The 18143-nt window shown below is 40.1% G+C and overlaps 1 protein-coding gene across 1 annotated transcript in view; it reads right to left on the reverse strand.

Moving 5' to 3' along the window:
- LOC136873661 (RNA-binding region-containing protein 3) overlaps positions 1-16700 on the reverse strand; it is a 134921-nt gene extending 118221 nt beyond the window's left edge. The window contains exon 1 of the mRNA XM_067146751.2: positions 16216-16700. The gene's annotated coding sequence lies outside the window, so the exon portion shown is untranslated. The remainder of the gene's footprint in view (positions 1-16215) is intronic.
- Positions 16701-18143: the final 1443 nt, after the last annotated feature.

The raw sequence follows: 18143 nt of genomic DNA on the forward strand, positions 1-18143 counted from the left end.
AATGAGTTTCCTTATTTCTAAAGGAGATGATAAATACCAATTTTCACGCCTGTAACATGTTAAGTTTAGGAGATATTAATTTTAAAAACCGCCGCACTCCTTGGCTGAGAGTTCATCGTTGAGGCCTTCGGTTCACACAGTTCCGGGTTCGATTACGGACAGGCTCGGATATTTAAATCGCGCGAGATTAATTCTTCTGCCTCGGGGATAGGTTGTTTGTGCTTGTTCCAACGCTCTCCTCTTCATATTCACTAAACACAGCACATTACCAACCACAACAGGAACACGCAATAGTAATTACATACCTATACATAAGGTTGGTGTCAGGAAGAACATCCAGTCGTAAAACAGCGTCAAATCCACATGTGTGGCACAGTTCGCACTCGCGACCCCACAGATGTGGGAAAACCGGTAGAAGAGAAGAAGATAATCATTTTAACATATCACCCGCTTTCAAAAATAATTTCACCCCCTTAAGTGGATTTTCCAGAAAAAGTGCATTCATTTATTTTTAAAAGAGATTCCAAGTATGGCCTAAATTTTAACGTCTGTAAACTCTTCCGTTTCTGAGATATATGTATCCTTGTGTGGATTTTCTGAAAACAAAAATTTGTGTTCTTTTATTTTAAAGCAGATTCCAAATACCAAATTTTATGCTGCCATTGATGCTTACAGACATGATACTGTATAGGCTTTTGGGCTTAGGCCGTGTCAAGTAAATAAGGCGAAATTCTTAATGTTTAGCAGGGAACTGTGCTCTGCGTCCTAAGAAGAAATCTCGACTGTCCACGAGAAAGGCTTCTTAAACAATGACTTTTTGAATTTGGACGTTATAATAGAAGCGCTGAGGATCGATGGAGTGACTTCCCACATCCTGGAGACTGACATGACCATGACCTAAGTTCGTAGCGACGTCAGTGGCCATGCAATCATCACGAGTGATCAAGCCGACGCAAGCTAAGCTTCTTGTTATTTTTAGCATGTCTGGGTGATAGTTGCGCACTAGTTTAGATCAGTTGTATTATAAATAATTTAAAGTTAATTTTCAGCCAGAGGGCGCACTGGTTTTTCAATTCAATTTACAGTTAAATGCGTTCTGGGCTGATGCATGCCTTTTGTATTTCTTTTGTATATTTTCCAGTTAGAGGGTTCGAAGGGTATGCCAGTGTAGATATAGGAGTGTTTTCAGTGTATTCTATTGTATGGTATTTATGCAGGTTCTGATCATTATTTACATAGGCTACAGGGCGGTGATGACGTATGGGAGATCAGTTTACAGGTGTTTCTTTATCTTATTTTTTATTTTCATGCATGGGATTTTCAGATGTGGCCCGGAAGCAAAATCGCGGAAAATTCAGCGTTGTTAATTAGAGTCATTATTATTCTAGGGAAGCATGACTAACGGTCTTATCGAACAGCTGACCGCCCGAATAAGATGCCAGATGTGCACGTTAAGATAGATGATTGTTAACCATGGGCTGGTTATGTAAGCCGTGAGGAATCACGAGTGTATTGATGTGCAATTCAGGTGTTGCTAGATTGATTGAAGGAGGCTGGAATTGCCGTAATCATGGCATGAGGAGGGTCGAGAGCCCGTACACTGCCAAATGCAAGGCCCGAGTATGGTCTCAGGATTTTTTTTTTTTTGCTAGGGGCTTTACGTCGCACCGACACAGATAGGTCTTATGGCGACGATAGGATAGGAAAGGCCTAGGAGTGGGAAGGAAGCGGCCGTGGCCTTAATTAAGGTACAGCCCCAGCATTTGCCTGGTGTGAAAATGGGAAACCACGGAAAACCATCTTCAGGGCTGCCGATAGTGGGATTCGAACCTACTATCTCCCGGATGCAAGCTCACAGCCGCGCGCCTCTACGCGCACGGCCAACTCGCCCGGTGGTCTCAGGATTTATAGTTAGTGATGTATGTATTCATATGAAAGAAGTTGAAGTCCTTATTGTTGTACGTTTGTTTTAATATGCGAATTGAGATCGCAGGTCATCTTAAGTAAGAAGAAGTAATAGAGCTGCAAGTGTTGTGAATTTATTCTTGTCTCTGAACGAGAGTTAGCAGGTAGCGACCCACCTCTTTCCTTACCAAGTTGAGCGCAGCATCCCAAGACCCTGTTTCGTAGAGTGCTAGGTGGACCGTTACTCGTGTTCTCCCAGACAGTAAGTTACAAGTCTCAGCTGTCCGCGACAGTGAAAGTGTTTCAGAATGAATAGCCCTTGCGTCTGACTTCTAGACATAAGCCATGCGTCTGTCTGCTGAGGAAGATCCCGATGACCACACGTGGAGAATTTATGCATACTTCATGTTGTTCTTTAACAGGTTCCATGTGTGTTTGAGTCATCAGTCCATAGACTGGTTTGATGCAGGTCTCCATGCCACCCTATCCTGTGCTAACCTTTTCATTTCTACGTAACTACTGCATCCTACATCTGCTTGTCATCTTCATACCTTTGTCTACCCCTAACGTTCTTACCACCTACACTTACTTCAAAAACCAACTGAACAAGTCCTGAGCGTCTTAAAATGTGTCCTATCATTCTATCTCTTCTTCTCCACAAATTTAGCCAAATCGATCTCCTCTCGCCAATTCGATTCAGTATCTCTTCATTCGTGATTCGATCTATCCATCTCACCTTCAGCATTCTTCTGTAACACCACATTTCAAAAGCTTCTATTCTATTTCTTTCTGAGCTAGTTATCGTCCATGTTTCACTTCCATACAATGCCACGCTCCACACGAAAGTCTTCAAAAACATCTTTCTAATTCCTATATTAAAGTTTGAAGTGAGCAAATTTCTTTTCTTAAGGAAGCTATTCCTTGCTTGTGCTAATCTGCATTTTGTCATCCTTACTTCTGCCATCGTTAGTTATTTTATTACCCAAGTAACAATATTCATCTACTTCATCTCCTAATTTAATATTTCCTGCATCATCTGCATTCGTTCGACTGCACTCCATTATTTTGTTTTGGACTTATTTATTTTCATTTTGTACTCCTTACCTAAGACTTCATCCATACCGTTTAGCAGCTTCTCGAGATCTTCTGCAGTCTCAGATAAAATAACAATATCATCGGCAAATCTCAAGGTTTTGATTTCCTCTCCTTGGATTGTGATTCCCTTTCCAAATTTCTCTTTGATTTCCTTTACTGCCTGTTCTATGTAAACGTTGAAAAGGAGAGGGGACAAACTGCAGCCTTGCCTCACTCCTTTCTGGATTGCTGCTTCTTTTTCAAAGCCCTCGATTCTTATCACTGCAGACTGATTTTTATACAGATTGTAGATAATTCTTCGTTCTCGGTATCTGATCCCAATTACCTTCAGAATCTTAAACAGCTTGGTCCAATCGACATTATCGAATACCTTTTCTAGATCTATGAATGCCATGTACGTGGGCTTGTCCTTGATTCGATCCTCTAATATTAGTCGTAAAGCCAGGATTGCTTCACGTGTTCCTACATTTCTTCTGAAGCCAAATTGATCTTCTCCCAAATCAGCTTCAAATTGTTTTTCCATTCTTCTGTAAACAATAGGTGTTAAAATTTTGCGGGCATGAGGTACTAAACCAATGGTGCGATAGTTTTCACACCTGTCAGCACCGGCTTTCTTGGGAATAGGTATAACAACATTCTGCCGAAAATCGGATGGGACTTCACCTGCCTCATACATCTTACACACTAAATGGAATAACTTTGCCAAGCTGGTTTCTCCGAAGGCAGTCAGTAATTCAGAGGGAATGTCATCAATTCCAGGTGCCTTGTTCCTATTTAGGTCTCTCACAGCTGTCTCAAACTCTGACCTCAAAATTGGGTCTCCCATTTCATCAGCATCAAATTCTCTGCATCTTTACCTTGATACAACTGTTGGATATGTTCCTGCCATCTTTCTGCTTTGTCTTCTTTCCCTAGAAGTGGCTTTCCATCTGAGCTCTTAATATTCATACACCTCGATTTCCTTTCTCCAAAGGTTTCCTTGATTTTCCTGTATGCAGCATCTGACTTTCCTAGGACCATACAACCTTCGACATCCTTGCACTTCTCCTTCAGCCAGTCTTCCTTAGCTACCTTGCACTTTCTGTCCACTTCATTCCTTAATCGCTTGTATTCTTTTCTGCCCTCTTCATTTCTAGCATTCTTGTATTTTCGTCGTTCATCAATCAGGTCTACTGTAGTATCTCCTGAGTTATCCACTGATTCTTAGTTGATCTTTTCTTCCTTCCTAACATTTCTTCCGCAGCCCTGTTGACTTCATTTTTCATGACTATCCACTCTTCCTCTATTGTGTTTCCTTCATCCTTTTCATTTAGTCCTTTTGCAACATGTTCCTTGAAACAATACCTCACACTCTTTTCTTTCAACTTGTCTAGATCCCATCTTTTTGCATTCTTTCCTTTCTTCAATTTCTTCAGCTTCAGATGGCATTTCATGACCAACAAGTTGTGGTCAGAGTCCACGTCTGCTCCTGGGAAAGTTTTGCAATCCAACACCTGGTTTCTGAATCTCTGCCTAATCATAATGAAGTCTATTTGATACCTTCCAGTGTCTCCAGGTCTCGTTCACGTATACAGCCGTCGTTTGTGGTGTTTGAACCAAGTATTGGCAAGGCTTAAGTTATGATCAGTGCAGAATTCAACCAGCCGAGTTCCTGTTTCGTTCCTTTGTCCCAGTCCAAATTCTGCTACTGTATTACCTCCTCTTCCTTGGCCTACCACAGCATTCCAGTCTCCCATCACAATTAGATTCTCGTCACCTTTTACATATTGTATTATATCTTCTATCTCTTCATATATTCTTTCGATTTCCTCATCATCTGCTGAGCTAGTAGGCATATAGACCTCCACTATTGTGGTGGGCATTGGTTTGGTGTCTATCTTAACGACAATAATTCTTTCACTGTGCTGGGTGCTGGTCATAGTAGCTTACCCGCTGAGCTATTTTCTTATTCATTATTAAAGACCATGACCGCTCAACCGGCACCTTTAACATTAATCTCCTTCTCTACTACAAATCTCCTGGTCTGAGAGACAGCCTCCCCTTCAGGGGAGGAATGGAAACATAGTATTAGTAGTAGTAGAAGAAGTAGAAGAAGGGAAAACAAACTTCTTTCCTGTGCTCTCCTCATCACGTTATGATAACAAAAGCAGTAAAGATCATAATATTAACAAATACAGTAAATAGTAATATATGAAGTGTAGATATCATTAACAGTAATAAAAATAATAATGTTATAATAGAGAGGTGGACGAGTGGTGTCTTTAAAAGTAGAAAATATATATCAAGATAATGTTGGAATTCATGAGGACAAATTGGAGCAAATATCCATTTATACTGTAGGAATGGGAGTTAGGGACTGGACTAACTTACCAAGGGACATGTTGCATAAATTTCCATTTACTTTGAAGTCCCTTAAAGTAAGAAAAGAAATCCATCCATCCATGGATTTGCTGAAACCAAATTGTAAATAGCTTACAATGGGCCTACCTTTGATCCTGGATTCAATAAGATATTCCTTACATGAGTACTATTGTAAATATAGGCTTAATTGTACATTAACTACTTTCATTAGCAACATTTTACTTATCTGTAAATAGCTTACAATAGGCCTAGATAACTTAGCAAAATTTAAATATTAGATATGATGCTGAAGCCAGGTATTTAGTGGAACAAATATAAGACTTGTAAATAGTTTACAATAGGCCTACCTTTGATCCTGGATTCAATAAGATATTCCTTACATGAATGTTATTGCAAATATAGGCTTAATTGTACATTAACCACTTTCATTAGCAAAATTTGACTTATCTGAGTGTGCACCTCTCTACTGCAGTAAGATTTTTAGATTTTGTCAATCAAGGCTAGTAAGATACTCTATTTCATTTAATTTCTAATTGAATAGGGTGGTTCCAAGGTAACTTCCAGGAAGGTAGTAAAATTTAAGTATTAGATACGATGCTGAAGCCAGATATGGAGTGGAACAAATATAAGACTTGTAAATAGCTTACAATAGGCCTACCTTTCACCCTGGATTCAATAAGATATTTCTTACATGAATGTTATTGCGAATATAGGATTACTTGTACATTAACCATTAACATTATTAAGTGAGCATATCTTTACCTCAGTAAGATTTTTAGTGTTTGTTCAACCAAGGATAGTAAGAGACACTATGTTTCATTGTATCTGCAGTTCAGTAGTGTTATTTAAATTTCTTTGCTATTGGCTTTACGTCGCACCGATACAGATATGTCTTATGGCGACGATGGGAAAGGAAAAGCCTAGAAATTGGAAGGAAGCGGCCGTGGCCTTAATTAAGGTACAGCCCCGGTATTTGCCCGGTGTGAAAATAGGAAACCACGGAAAACCATCTTCAGGGCTGCCAACAGTGGAGCTCGAACCCACTATCTCCCGATTACTGGCCGCACTTAAACGACAGCAGCTATCGAGCTCGGTTATTATTTTAGTAGTTTGAAATGAGCTGAAATGTATTTTATTTATCACGCTACGATAGTCTCTCGCGTGAGCCTGGGGATGCATTCGCTACAGTAAGACCGGCCGAGTCACGTGACATTCAGTGTATGACGTGCGCGCCGCGGCCTGTCTTTCTTGTCGGCCTCGGCCGGCACTCTGTAGCAGCGCTTGCTTGCATGCTGTCCCCCACAATGCCTGCGCGCTTGGCGCTCGTTTTGAATCCATACAGCCGGGTGTTGGCGAGTTCTCCTCAAGAAATACATGAACGCGAATGCTCGCAAGGCATTCCCGTTTCATCATATATACACAGTAGTACATAACTATAAAATTAATAACAAATAATTTTACACTATACAATAAAAATTCAATTTTGTTTAAAATATCTGTCATTTTCAGTCTGGCTGTGATTAAAACTGGTGCTGATTTGACTAGAAATAAGTCCAGAGTTGAAAGAAGTGGTTGGCTAGAGCAGTATCATTGCAATCAGGTAGAATATTTGCAAGGGAAATGTCGATCATCAATGTCGTTACAGAGTAAAACATTGTTCCATTTTTCTTCAATGAAGAAAATAATGTTGAGCCGGTATCTAAAGGGAAATAATAAATACCAAGTGTGAGAACGAGAAAATTTTAAGAAAAAGTGTGAATAATAAATTGCCCTACTCACTCTTAACTCCAGCCCCGTAGGTAAGCTCTTAGCACTGACTGGTGACTGCTCGCCGGTTGAAGGGAAGGGGAATGAGTTGACGGACGAGGAGCCGCGTGTTGCGACAAACTTGCTAGTTTGCTGATTAAGATCTCTCTGAATTATTATATCAAAAAAAAATGTTATACTGAGAGTCAACTCAAGACTTAAGCCGCCCGTTTGATGTTGACCAGTGAAGGGACTTCCTGCGTTTATTATTATTATTTTTTTAAGTCAGGAGCATCCCACGGGCTGATTAAATATTTTGGTGAACTGACTTGACCAATTAAAAATGTCCCCTGTCAAATATCGCACAAATGTTAATCGGGTTCCTTATCTCTTATCTTTCATACGTAGATGGCTGTGAATAGTTATTGTTCTCAGTTGTTCGTATAACAAAATATAAAATTAAATAATTTACCACTAGCTGATGTACGCGTGCTTCGCCACGAAATTCTCAGAAAGACAGTCTTTGCGGTTTTTCCAACTTAAAATAACATAGGTTAGTAGAATTGTAGCGATTAAAAACAATGTTATCATATAAAACGCTCGATCAAATGAAAAACGGCACATTTTCTCACTTAACGGTGCCGATCTAACAGTCCAAAGTTCCAGAGCTGGAATGACCAGGCCGCAGAAAGACGTGAATTTCCTCTCCCATTATTCCGTTAAATGTGCACACTGCTCATTCTATGAGTGCCTCAGAGTGGGGATTGAATAGCTGGAATACTATGTTGAACCAGGGTGTTACGTACCAGTAGTATCAGGAAATATATGAAGCAGAGGAATGGCATGCTAAAGTAGAGAGAGATCTAACTCCCCAGCTAATTCCCGCCAATATTCAGACAGGCTGTTATACTCGGTACGCAGCAGGAATCCCATCTGCCGCAGATGACACAAAGCACATCACAACACACTGTGGTCAATGTAATGTTATTGTTTATACATTTTATGAGCTTTCTATATTTAGTTTCTTATAAAATCATTTATAGCGTAGACTGTAGTTCCGTATTCCCTGACTTTACATACCGATTTTCATGAAATTCTGTTTACGCATTTTCTCGTAACTTGGCGCTGATATGGACTTGGGAACAAACATCCAAATTCATCAATATCTCTGTTATCACAGCCGGTACGGTAAAAATCAATAAAACATAAATGATCGGAAATGTTACTATTTAACTTTAGTTATGGAGTATTTGTCGATAGGACCACTAATAACTTAAATATTTGAGAATTACATTTCAAGCCTTGTCCTAAACTACCATTTAATTCAGTGTGAATAAAATTATTTATGGCCTACAGTGGAGCGACTTATTTCCTACTTTACTTACCGATTTTCATTAAATTCTCTTCAGCCGTTTTCTCGTGATGCGAGTACATACATACAGACAGAAATTACGGAATATTAAAAAAAGTGGATTTCCTTGTTACTGTGGACACGACCGGTACAGAAATGCCATACTTACATGTACAAAAGCTTGTGGATGAGAATCCGGAGTACACGGTGGTAGAAATGGTGAACAAGACCGCGCACCTGAACGGAGTTTAAACGGCTCGCGCGGAATTTACTCTGCACCGCATTATTATTGTTCCGGTGTTTTCGTGGCTCACAGAGGAATAGGAAGTGCCTGGTTTGAATGGCTGGACAGATTACTTAGAGCAACTTTTAGAATAACAACTTTGAAAAAGTTTTCTTTCCTTTCTTAAAATTGAGACAGGATATTTACTATTATAACAAAGAACAATTGAAAATGTGAACAAAGAGCTTGTCCTTGGACTTGGATGCCCTAAATCTGGTACAAAATAACCTGGGAGGAAGTCCCAGTTGCTAAATTACAAACCTGCTCCTAGCAGGTACACTTTATAGGAGTTTCATCTCCAAATTACAAGAGTCTAACCTCAACAGTTGCTTCTGACAATTACACTAGGCAAACCACAGGGTGACCCCACTTCAAAGTATTCATACATGGTTGCCCCATGCTGCGCTTTCAATTGCAATGGTCCACAATAAGTTTAATTACTATTCCTAAAGGGAGCCAAAATTAAGACAATTATCCTAAGAATAATACAGAATAAACAGAGGCTTAATTACCCATACTACAAGGCCGTAAGAATAAAAAGACAAGGTTACACATAGTAGAGCATTAACAAAAGGCAAGGAGGTGAAACACCAGTACTCCTTATATACTGCTCACAAAAAAATAAAATCGTATCAGACTTTTGGTCGGCTGTAATACTTTGCAGACGTAGATTATACAGAACCTAAACACGTTCCTTTATTTGTTCAGAAACTAAAAATGCACACACATTTACGCTTGATTGTCCCAAACAGACACAGTAATCCAAAACCGAAAGTCACGGCACTTGAATGCAACTGAAAACGAGTGAAACTTAGACTCAACACTTTCCAGTACTCTGTGTTTCCACCTCTGGCTTGTAGCACAGCAGCACACTGGCGTGGCATGCTTCGGATAAGCCTCCGGATTGCATCCTGGGGGATAGTTCTCCATTTTTCCAATAATGCTGCTGTCAGCTCGAGTTTGCAGGGTTGGTGTGGGTGATTCTGGATACGCCTACTAAGTTGATCCCACAGATGCTCGATATAATTGAGGTCGGGGCTACATCCGGGCCAATCCATTACTTGAATTCCATCAGCTGCATGGAAGTCCCTGGTGGCCCTAGCAGAACGTGCCGTGGCTTCATCATGCATTAATGTGAAATGTTGCCCAATACTGTCTGCGATCGGTAACACAGGGTTCTCCAGAACGTCCTCAATGTAGCGCACAGCTGTCAATCGCCCCCGAGTGATCGAGATCACTTATGGTTCAAAGAAATTCCTTCCCAAATCACCACTGAGCAACCGTTTCCTGCACGTTGCAAGGCAAATTTTGTTCTCCTTGACGTCGCTAGACTCGAACACGACCATCTGACCCAGAAATTTGGATTCATCGGCAAAGAATACTGGAGTCCAGTGTCGAAGATGCCAGTCGACATGCTTTTGTGCAAACTGCAGATGGCATCTTCGGTGATGAGGGGTCAACTGGGGCACTTTAAGGGGTCTCCGGGAATTGAGCTGACCTTCCCTTAGTCTATTTCGGACTGTTTGTATACTGACAACAGTCCCATGTGCATTAATTAGCTGACCTCGTAGGTTCCTTGCTGTACTGCAGCGATTTTGGAGGGTACTGTAAACGAAGAATTGTTTTGTATTCTTTGAAAAACTATGCTAGGACTTCTTGCCTCACTTTAAATATTCCTCCTTTATTCACCCCTTTTAGTATGGGACTATCCTCTGTGTCACTGGGCCTTCAGCCCACTTAGGTTATCGTCCTTCCAGAAATTTCTACACTGCTCACAAAAAAGACATCACAACTTTGGTATGAACTAGCGCTGCTTCACATCCATGGTGCTCCACAGGATTGTTTTGTTTATCCCTTGGTGACAATGTGGTGGAATATTGAAGTCAAGTACATAACCCTCCAGTTGTAGCAGTTATCTTTGTGACCACACCCCAAACAGGAGTGGTTCGTGACGTACGGCATGGTCTGTCAATGCTGTGAGCTGTCGCATTGGTAAGCAGCACAGGTATCTTAGAGCACAAGACATGGGAAGGCATTTACCATCAGAACAAGTCAGGCTTGCAGGAAGGACGCACTCAGAGTTATGTGGCAGAGTGTCTAAACCAGTCATCTGCAGGTTGTGGCAGTGATATCAAGAGCTATGCACTGTCAAACGTCGACCTGGTCCAGGCAGAAAATGGAAAACGCCAGCTAAGGACCGAACTAAAGTAAAAAAAAAAAAAAAAAGAAGGTAAACTGTAATTAAATGTATGACAATGTACTAGGACAATTTTTATTATTGTAGAATTACTGAAATAAACAGTTAAAATTAATAAAAGCTTGAGGTTTTTCATTGGCACTTAACACGTTCTACATTTTGCTGAATAAAATTTTATTTTCATTCATAGGAGCAAGTAAATTAAGAAAAAAATGCGATAGGAATATGAATCTTACCCTAGATAATAATTTTTTTGACAAAAACAAAAAAATTGAATAACTCAAAATCAACTTTTTGGCACGAACTTGTCCACTTAAAACAATGCCACGATAACTTAATGGGGAAGTGGGATCTTTTCCGGGTTTAAGGATAGGGACTAAATGAAAGACGTTCCACTGTGTCGGAACGTCAAGGTGAGGAGAATATTACTGAAAAAGGAAAGTAAGACTAGATGACCAGAATGGGGTAAGTGATGGAGCATAGTATAAGTGATACTATCAGGGCCAGGAGGCAAACTATTGACTGATTGGAAAATGGACTGTAACTCCGAAAGTTGGATGGGTTGAAGTAAAATGGAGAAATGAGAAGATACAGGACAAGAAGAGGAAAAGGGAGAAGGAATTGTAAAGTCAGGTGTTAAAGGAGTATAGAAAGGAAAGGACTGAGTGCACAGAATGAGCAACATTAACACGCGTGAGAGAACGAATAGCATTCCACAGGGAGGCTGCAGATATGCGATGATTAAGGGAGGAGATGAAAGCTTTCCAAGAATCGGGTCTCTTTGCATTAAATATTCGCTTGATACTCGCATTATGACGCTTCAGTTCTGAATAATGGGCTAGTGTCATTCTTGCGATACTGTTTGAATAAAGCTTTTGGCTGCAGTATCAAGCTATGGCATTCAAGATTCCACCAGTGAATTTGCTGGTAAGAACGAGGACAGAGCAGAGGTATGAATTTACAGGGGTGAAAAGTATTAACATATGTGGAGAGTGGGATAATCTAGGTTGGATATTTAAGGAGCTGGGTATGGAGGAACATAGAGTACGATTGTTTATCAAAATCATGAAAGAACCTAATATTACTGAGCTGGGAGGACGAGGGTGATGGGAAGGAGGGTTTACTGGTGCCATAAGTAACAAGAATGGGGAAATGATCACTAGAATGAGTATCACAAAGTGTATACCACACAGTATTAGGAGTCATGTGATAACAGCAGAGAGAGAGAGGGAGGGGTCTATGACACTAGGGGAAGCTCCAGGAGGGGAAATCCGTGTCGGGGACCCATCATTTAAAAGAGTAAAGTGATGGGATTGGGATGCCAAAAGAAAATTTGTTCCTTTAGTCGTATCTTTATCACTACCCCAGGCTGTATCGTGACCAAGGAGAAAAACATAATCAAGTGAATCAAATTGGACAAAAAAGTGAGACCACTGGGAGACCGGGATGTATACATCAGCGGGACCATACACATTGATGAAATAGAGATCATGAACAAATAATACCGAGAGCGAGGGTATGCAATACTTCAGAGGAAGAGAGATACATGGAATATGCATATGAATAAAAATTGCAATGCCTTCACTACCATTAGTGTCGAGGCGTTCGACATGAAACTTGGGTAAATGAAAAGATATAGTAGCAGAAAACCATGTTTCTTGTATTATAATGATATTAGCAGATGTTTCTTGTATAAGTAACTGTAGTTCATGTTTTTTTAAAATACAAAAGGCTTCTAACGTTCCATTGCAAAATTCAGTGAAAGGATATGAGCGATTCTGTCCCGTAGTTGATGAATTACCGGGGAAATGTGGGATTGGATTCTCCTCTCACATTCTGTAGGAGCAAAAAAGGGATTTTTTGTATTTCATGTGCTGGCTGCCAAAGCCACCTCTGATTTGTCCAGCACAAATCTCACATGGAGTGATTGGGATTTGAACCATGGAACCCAGCAGTGAGAGGCCGGCACTGAAAAATAACAGAGATACCAAAATTGATGATATACTGTGATTCAGTATGTTTTATAATTTTCTAAAAATCAATGAAGGGAAGTAACAGGAATCAGCTGCTCTTTTTTGGTGCAGAAATTTTAATGAGTCACTAAAACCACAGCTGAATTTTTCTTTTGTATTCATAATGCAAACACAGAGGGCATATTTTCATTGCTTAATTCACAGTGGATCAAGGACAGAAAAAGGTTCACAACTGAGACTGTGAAAAGCAGTTGCGCCGATTGGGGGGCGGGGGAGCACTTTGTGGAGAAAACTTCACATTTTTGTCTTATCAGCTAATTCTTTCCTTTAATCATTAGAGGAAATACGCCTGCGGCTAGCGCACAGCAAGTAGTGGTGTGAGGAAGGGTAGCAGGGGTATAATTTTTTCGAAGGTCATTGACGCTAGTCATTCACCTGCTTGCCGTGTGCATTCATCAGTCTGTATTTTTCTTAGTGTGTAGTCAAATCTATATATATAAAATAAGAGTTTTGTCTGGTACATTGCTCAGAATTTGAAAATAATGGTATTTCTGTATCGGTCATGTCCATAGTAACAAGAAAATGCACTTTTTAGTTTTCCGTAATTTCTGTCTGTCTGTATGTATGTACACGCATCACGAGAAAACGGGTGAAGAGAATTTAATAAAAATCGGTATGTGAAGTCGGGGAGTGAGCCTCTACAATCTAGGCTATGAATCTTTTACTCATGCTGAGTGAAATGGTAGTTTAGGGGAAGGCCTAAAATTAAATTCTCAACTATTTATGTTATTAGTGGTCGTATTTTAAAGAAAATGGGTATGCAAAGTTGGGGAATAAGTTGCTACAATCTAGGTTATCAATAATTGTATTCACGCTGAGTGAAATGGTAGTTTAGGGGAAAGCCTAAAATGTAATTCTCAAATATTTCTTATTAGAGGTGTAATCGATGAATGCTACATAACTAAGGTTATATAGTATTAAATTTCCTATTATCCATGTCTTATACATTGTTACCGTACTGGCTATGATCACAAAGATATTAATGAATTTGAATTTTTGTTACTAAGTCCATATCAGCGCCGAGTAACGAGAAAATGGGTAAACAGTATTTAATGAAAATCGGTATGTAAAGTCGGAGAATAAGAAACTACAGTTTACGGTACAAAATATTTTACAAATCACAGAGTCGAAAGAAAACTAAATGTGTAGGCCTACAATATAGAAAGCTCATAACACTGATCAACAATAACATTACATTGACCATTGTTTGTCGTGATGTGCATTGTGTCTTCTGTTGCCTCTCATCTCCGGTAGATAGGATTACTACTGCGTACAGAGTATTTTTATTTGATTTACGTCGTACCGACATAGATAGGTTTTATGGCAATGATGGGATAGGAAAGGGCTAGGAGTGCCTTAGGCCTTAATTAAGGCACAGACCCAGCATTTAACTGGTGTGAAAGTGGGAAACCACGCAATACCATCTTCAGCGCTGCCGACAATGGGGATCAAATCCACTATCTCTCGGATGGAAGCTCACAGCTGCGCACCGCTAACCACACGGTCAACTCACCCAGTCGTACAGAGTGTAACAGCCTGCCTTTATATTGATGGGAAGTAGCTGGGGAGTTAGATAACTTTCTTTAGCATACCATTCCCCTGGTTTATAAATTTTCTGATACTACTGGTACGTAACACACTGGATCATCATAGCATTCGGGCTATTCAATCCCTACTCTGAGGCACTGATTGGAAAGGGCTAGGAGTGCCTTAGGCCTTAATTAAGGTACAGACCCAGCATTTGACTGGTGTGAAAGTGGGAAACCACGCAATACCATCTTCAGCGCTGCCGACAATGGGGATCGAATTCACTATCTCTAGGATGCAAGCTCACAGCTGCGCACCGCTAACCACACGGTCAACTCACCCAGTCGTACAGAGTGTAACAGCCTGCCTTTATATTGATGGGAAGTAGCTGGGGAGTTAGATAACTTTCTTTAGCATGCCATTCCCCTGGTTTATAAATTTTCTGATACTACTGGTACGTAACACACTGGATCATCATACTGTAGCATTCGGGCTATTCAATCCCTACTCTGAGGCACTGATTGGAACGAACAGTGTGCATATTTAGCGGATTAATGGCAGATGAGTGTTCATGGCAATCTGCGGCCTGGTCATCCCAGCTCTGGAACATTGGACTATTAGATTGGCACCGCAATCTAACCGCAGCACTGTTCGTTAAAAGTGATAAAACGTGGGGCTTTCTATTTGATCGAGTATTTTATATGATAGCATTGCTTTTAATCACTACATTCATACTTACGTTTTTGTAATGACCTATGTTGATTTCAGGTTAGGAAAACCACAAAGTCAGTCTTTCTGAGAATCCCGTAGCGAAGCACGGGTACGTCAGCTAGTACATTTTAAATTGTATAATCACAGGTCTTATTTAATTGTAATACACATGTAACATAGTTCCTTTGGTGAAAGTTTTATTGTGTAGTATTCAGTCAAAATCTCAAAAAACTATTATTACCACACTTTGGTACACTGTGTCGAAATTCGCTCATAGAGCATCAAAAAGCTTACCACTCTGTAGCCCTTTGTCTTCAGTTTTGATCTGTATAACCCCCCTCCCCACTATATCCAACAAACCCGGGTACTTTCCGTTGCCCCCCCCCCCGCAGTTCCCAATCGCCGCTACTGGTTGCATCCAGTTTCACTACTATTTGTTGGAGAATAAAATACTTTTACAGATTTCATCTTCAGAAATGTACAAATGGCACAGGAAAAAATCATCAATGACAAAGGCCAATGGCCTGTGACGAAAGTGAAGCCGATAAGTGTGATTAAGGTGCAGTGATTCCACCAGAAGACTGTGTCCTACTTTTTTCAGGTTGGCAGTCCTCTTTTCTTAGGTTGTTGATATGGCATCAATCTCTGTGTTGAAACTAGGTTCGATAGCGAATGCTACCAAGCAGCTGAACCATCCTCACAAAGATCTGTTCAAACTATAGGGCCTAGCTACTACTGTCCTTTGTGTGATCCAAGGTCTGACACAATACAAATACTTGGCATTACACAAAGATTACTTTTAGAAATAACCAACAGAATTGTAACTACAGCAAAACCTCTCTATAACCGACACCTTCAGGACCGAAAAAATTGTCCACCCGAGAGAGGGTATAAAACCAGTACTATTAAACATAAGTTGGAACACAATAACCCATGTATTGTATGCATTAGAAACTGTTTCAAATAATTGTATTTAGTATTGTACAATATACTGCTCTGTACTCACATGAGAAAGTTGTAGATGCGCTGCTGCAGCTGCGATGTATCAAAGAGACAAAAACACTTCTAACGAAACTTCTTGAGCACATGGTACACTATTACCATTCACCATGTTACAATTAAGAACATCATACAAGTTTCTGAAACTTTAAATCAATATGTACATGTAGCAATCTCTAATAAAACATTAGCACCTGGAAAAAAAAAAAAAGTCCTCAATTTTAGTTTGTTTTGTCTACTACCGTTAAAAATAAATATTTTCACTAAATGCAATTAAAACCTTTGTCAAATACACCTTTTTCGTAGTTTTGTTTATGATAGAACCCTTTCAGTCGCTTTACAAAGCCGAGAGGCTCACTGTACGTGGTTATTGGTAGCACATTAATTTCCATATTTTCTTCAAAGTAGTCACTGGCATTGCGTTCACTGCCGCTTTTGTCCTCCTTCCCTTGGATTGACCGAAGAATCATTTTCATTTGTTCAATGTGTTGGAATATCTACATGTAAGTGTTCACTTCTACCCTGCAACCTGCTGCGTTGCTTCCATGCTATCAGAAATACCAATTCTATTTCAGGTGGTCCACCACTAGCTGAAAGCGGTTACAAACTCCTGAGGCTGTAACGTTTCTCCATGCATTGGTTATCCACAAAATTGCTTGGAGAACATTCAGTCCCTTTATTAGTGTCTGAAGGGTTGCTTCATAACCATCAAGTTCTGATGCAATGTGTTTCATCAATAACTGTTTAACACGTTCAATGCGGATCATGCGCTGGGCGCGTGCGCTACTTTATAAGCACGTGCGGAGCACGGGCCTAGCGCGTCATGGGACGGTTGCTAGGAAATGTGAATCACAGGTTTCCCGCATGGCAAGAAAGGCTCCGATTGTCATCCCGCACATCGTGTAAGTCCAGTCTACTAGCAGATTCACCCGTAGTCATATTTGCGCATGCGTATTCCGTTTCCCGCGTATTTCCTCTCCAGAGTTGTCATCATACGTCATCATTCATTTATGGGATCTTTGAGCAGCAAGACCACTTCAATGCGAGGTAAGAGACTGCATTTTCTGTTTATTACTTCAAGAGAATTATGAGCGATTCCGCTTTTGAAATAAATAAATTCCACTACTGCAATATGTTCAGTAAAAGAACTGAACATAAGACTGCAAAACGTTCTTCTGCACCTTTACCATCAGTGCAATGATTTCCTTAGAAACACAAAGTTGGGTAAGGCACAGAAAAATAATCCAGTTTCATCGGCATTCAAAATATTTTCTGGAGAATACCCGTCTATGGTGGTGGTGATTTTTGTTTTGAGAGAAGGCCTGAAGTTTTCAACATATCTCCATATTAACACTGGATGATTCTCTGTAAATCGCTCTAAAGTTGATACCATGTTGCTTTCTGAATCTTTCTAGTCAACCATGAGGCTTTGAAACCTCCAATATCTAATCCTGCCATTTTTGCTAGTATCATTGGTCCCGACACAGGGACATTCTGACTTTTTATTTTACCGAACCACTCTAGCGGTGCCTTGTCGAAACTGTCTGACGCGCTGCTTGTTGCCATTTAAACACCATTCTTTCACTAGTTCTTGATTTTTCACAACTTCAGCTGCCTGTGTCTTTCCAATCTTGAACACTTTGGACAGTTTACGCACACCACACTTCTCACATTTATGATCGTCTATTATGCCTACCTTTTCTTTTAGAGTTAAAAACTTCCTTGGAGCCATGTTAAACACCAACTTACTAATGTAAAACTGAACGAGTAGTAACCTGAAAGTGAATGCATAAATTCCAGTGCTGTTGAGCAAGTCAAATCATACACCTTCCGGAAGTGACAGCATAGCTTAGTGTACAACCTGCACTGCATTTCTTGGAAGTACTACCTGTGCCAAAAGTAAGGAAATACTGTACAGGACACAAATATTTGAAA

The sequence above is a fragment of the Anabrus simplex genome, chromosome 5, assembly GCF_040414725.1.
Source record: "Anabrus simplex isolate iqAnaSimp1 chromosome 5, ASM4041472v1, whole genome shotgun sequence".
In the NCBI taxonomy this organism is placed as follows: domain Eukaryota; kingdom Metazoa; phylum Arthropoda; class Insecta; order Orthoptera; family Tettigoniidae; genus Anabrus; species Anabrus simplex.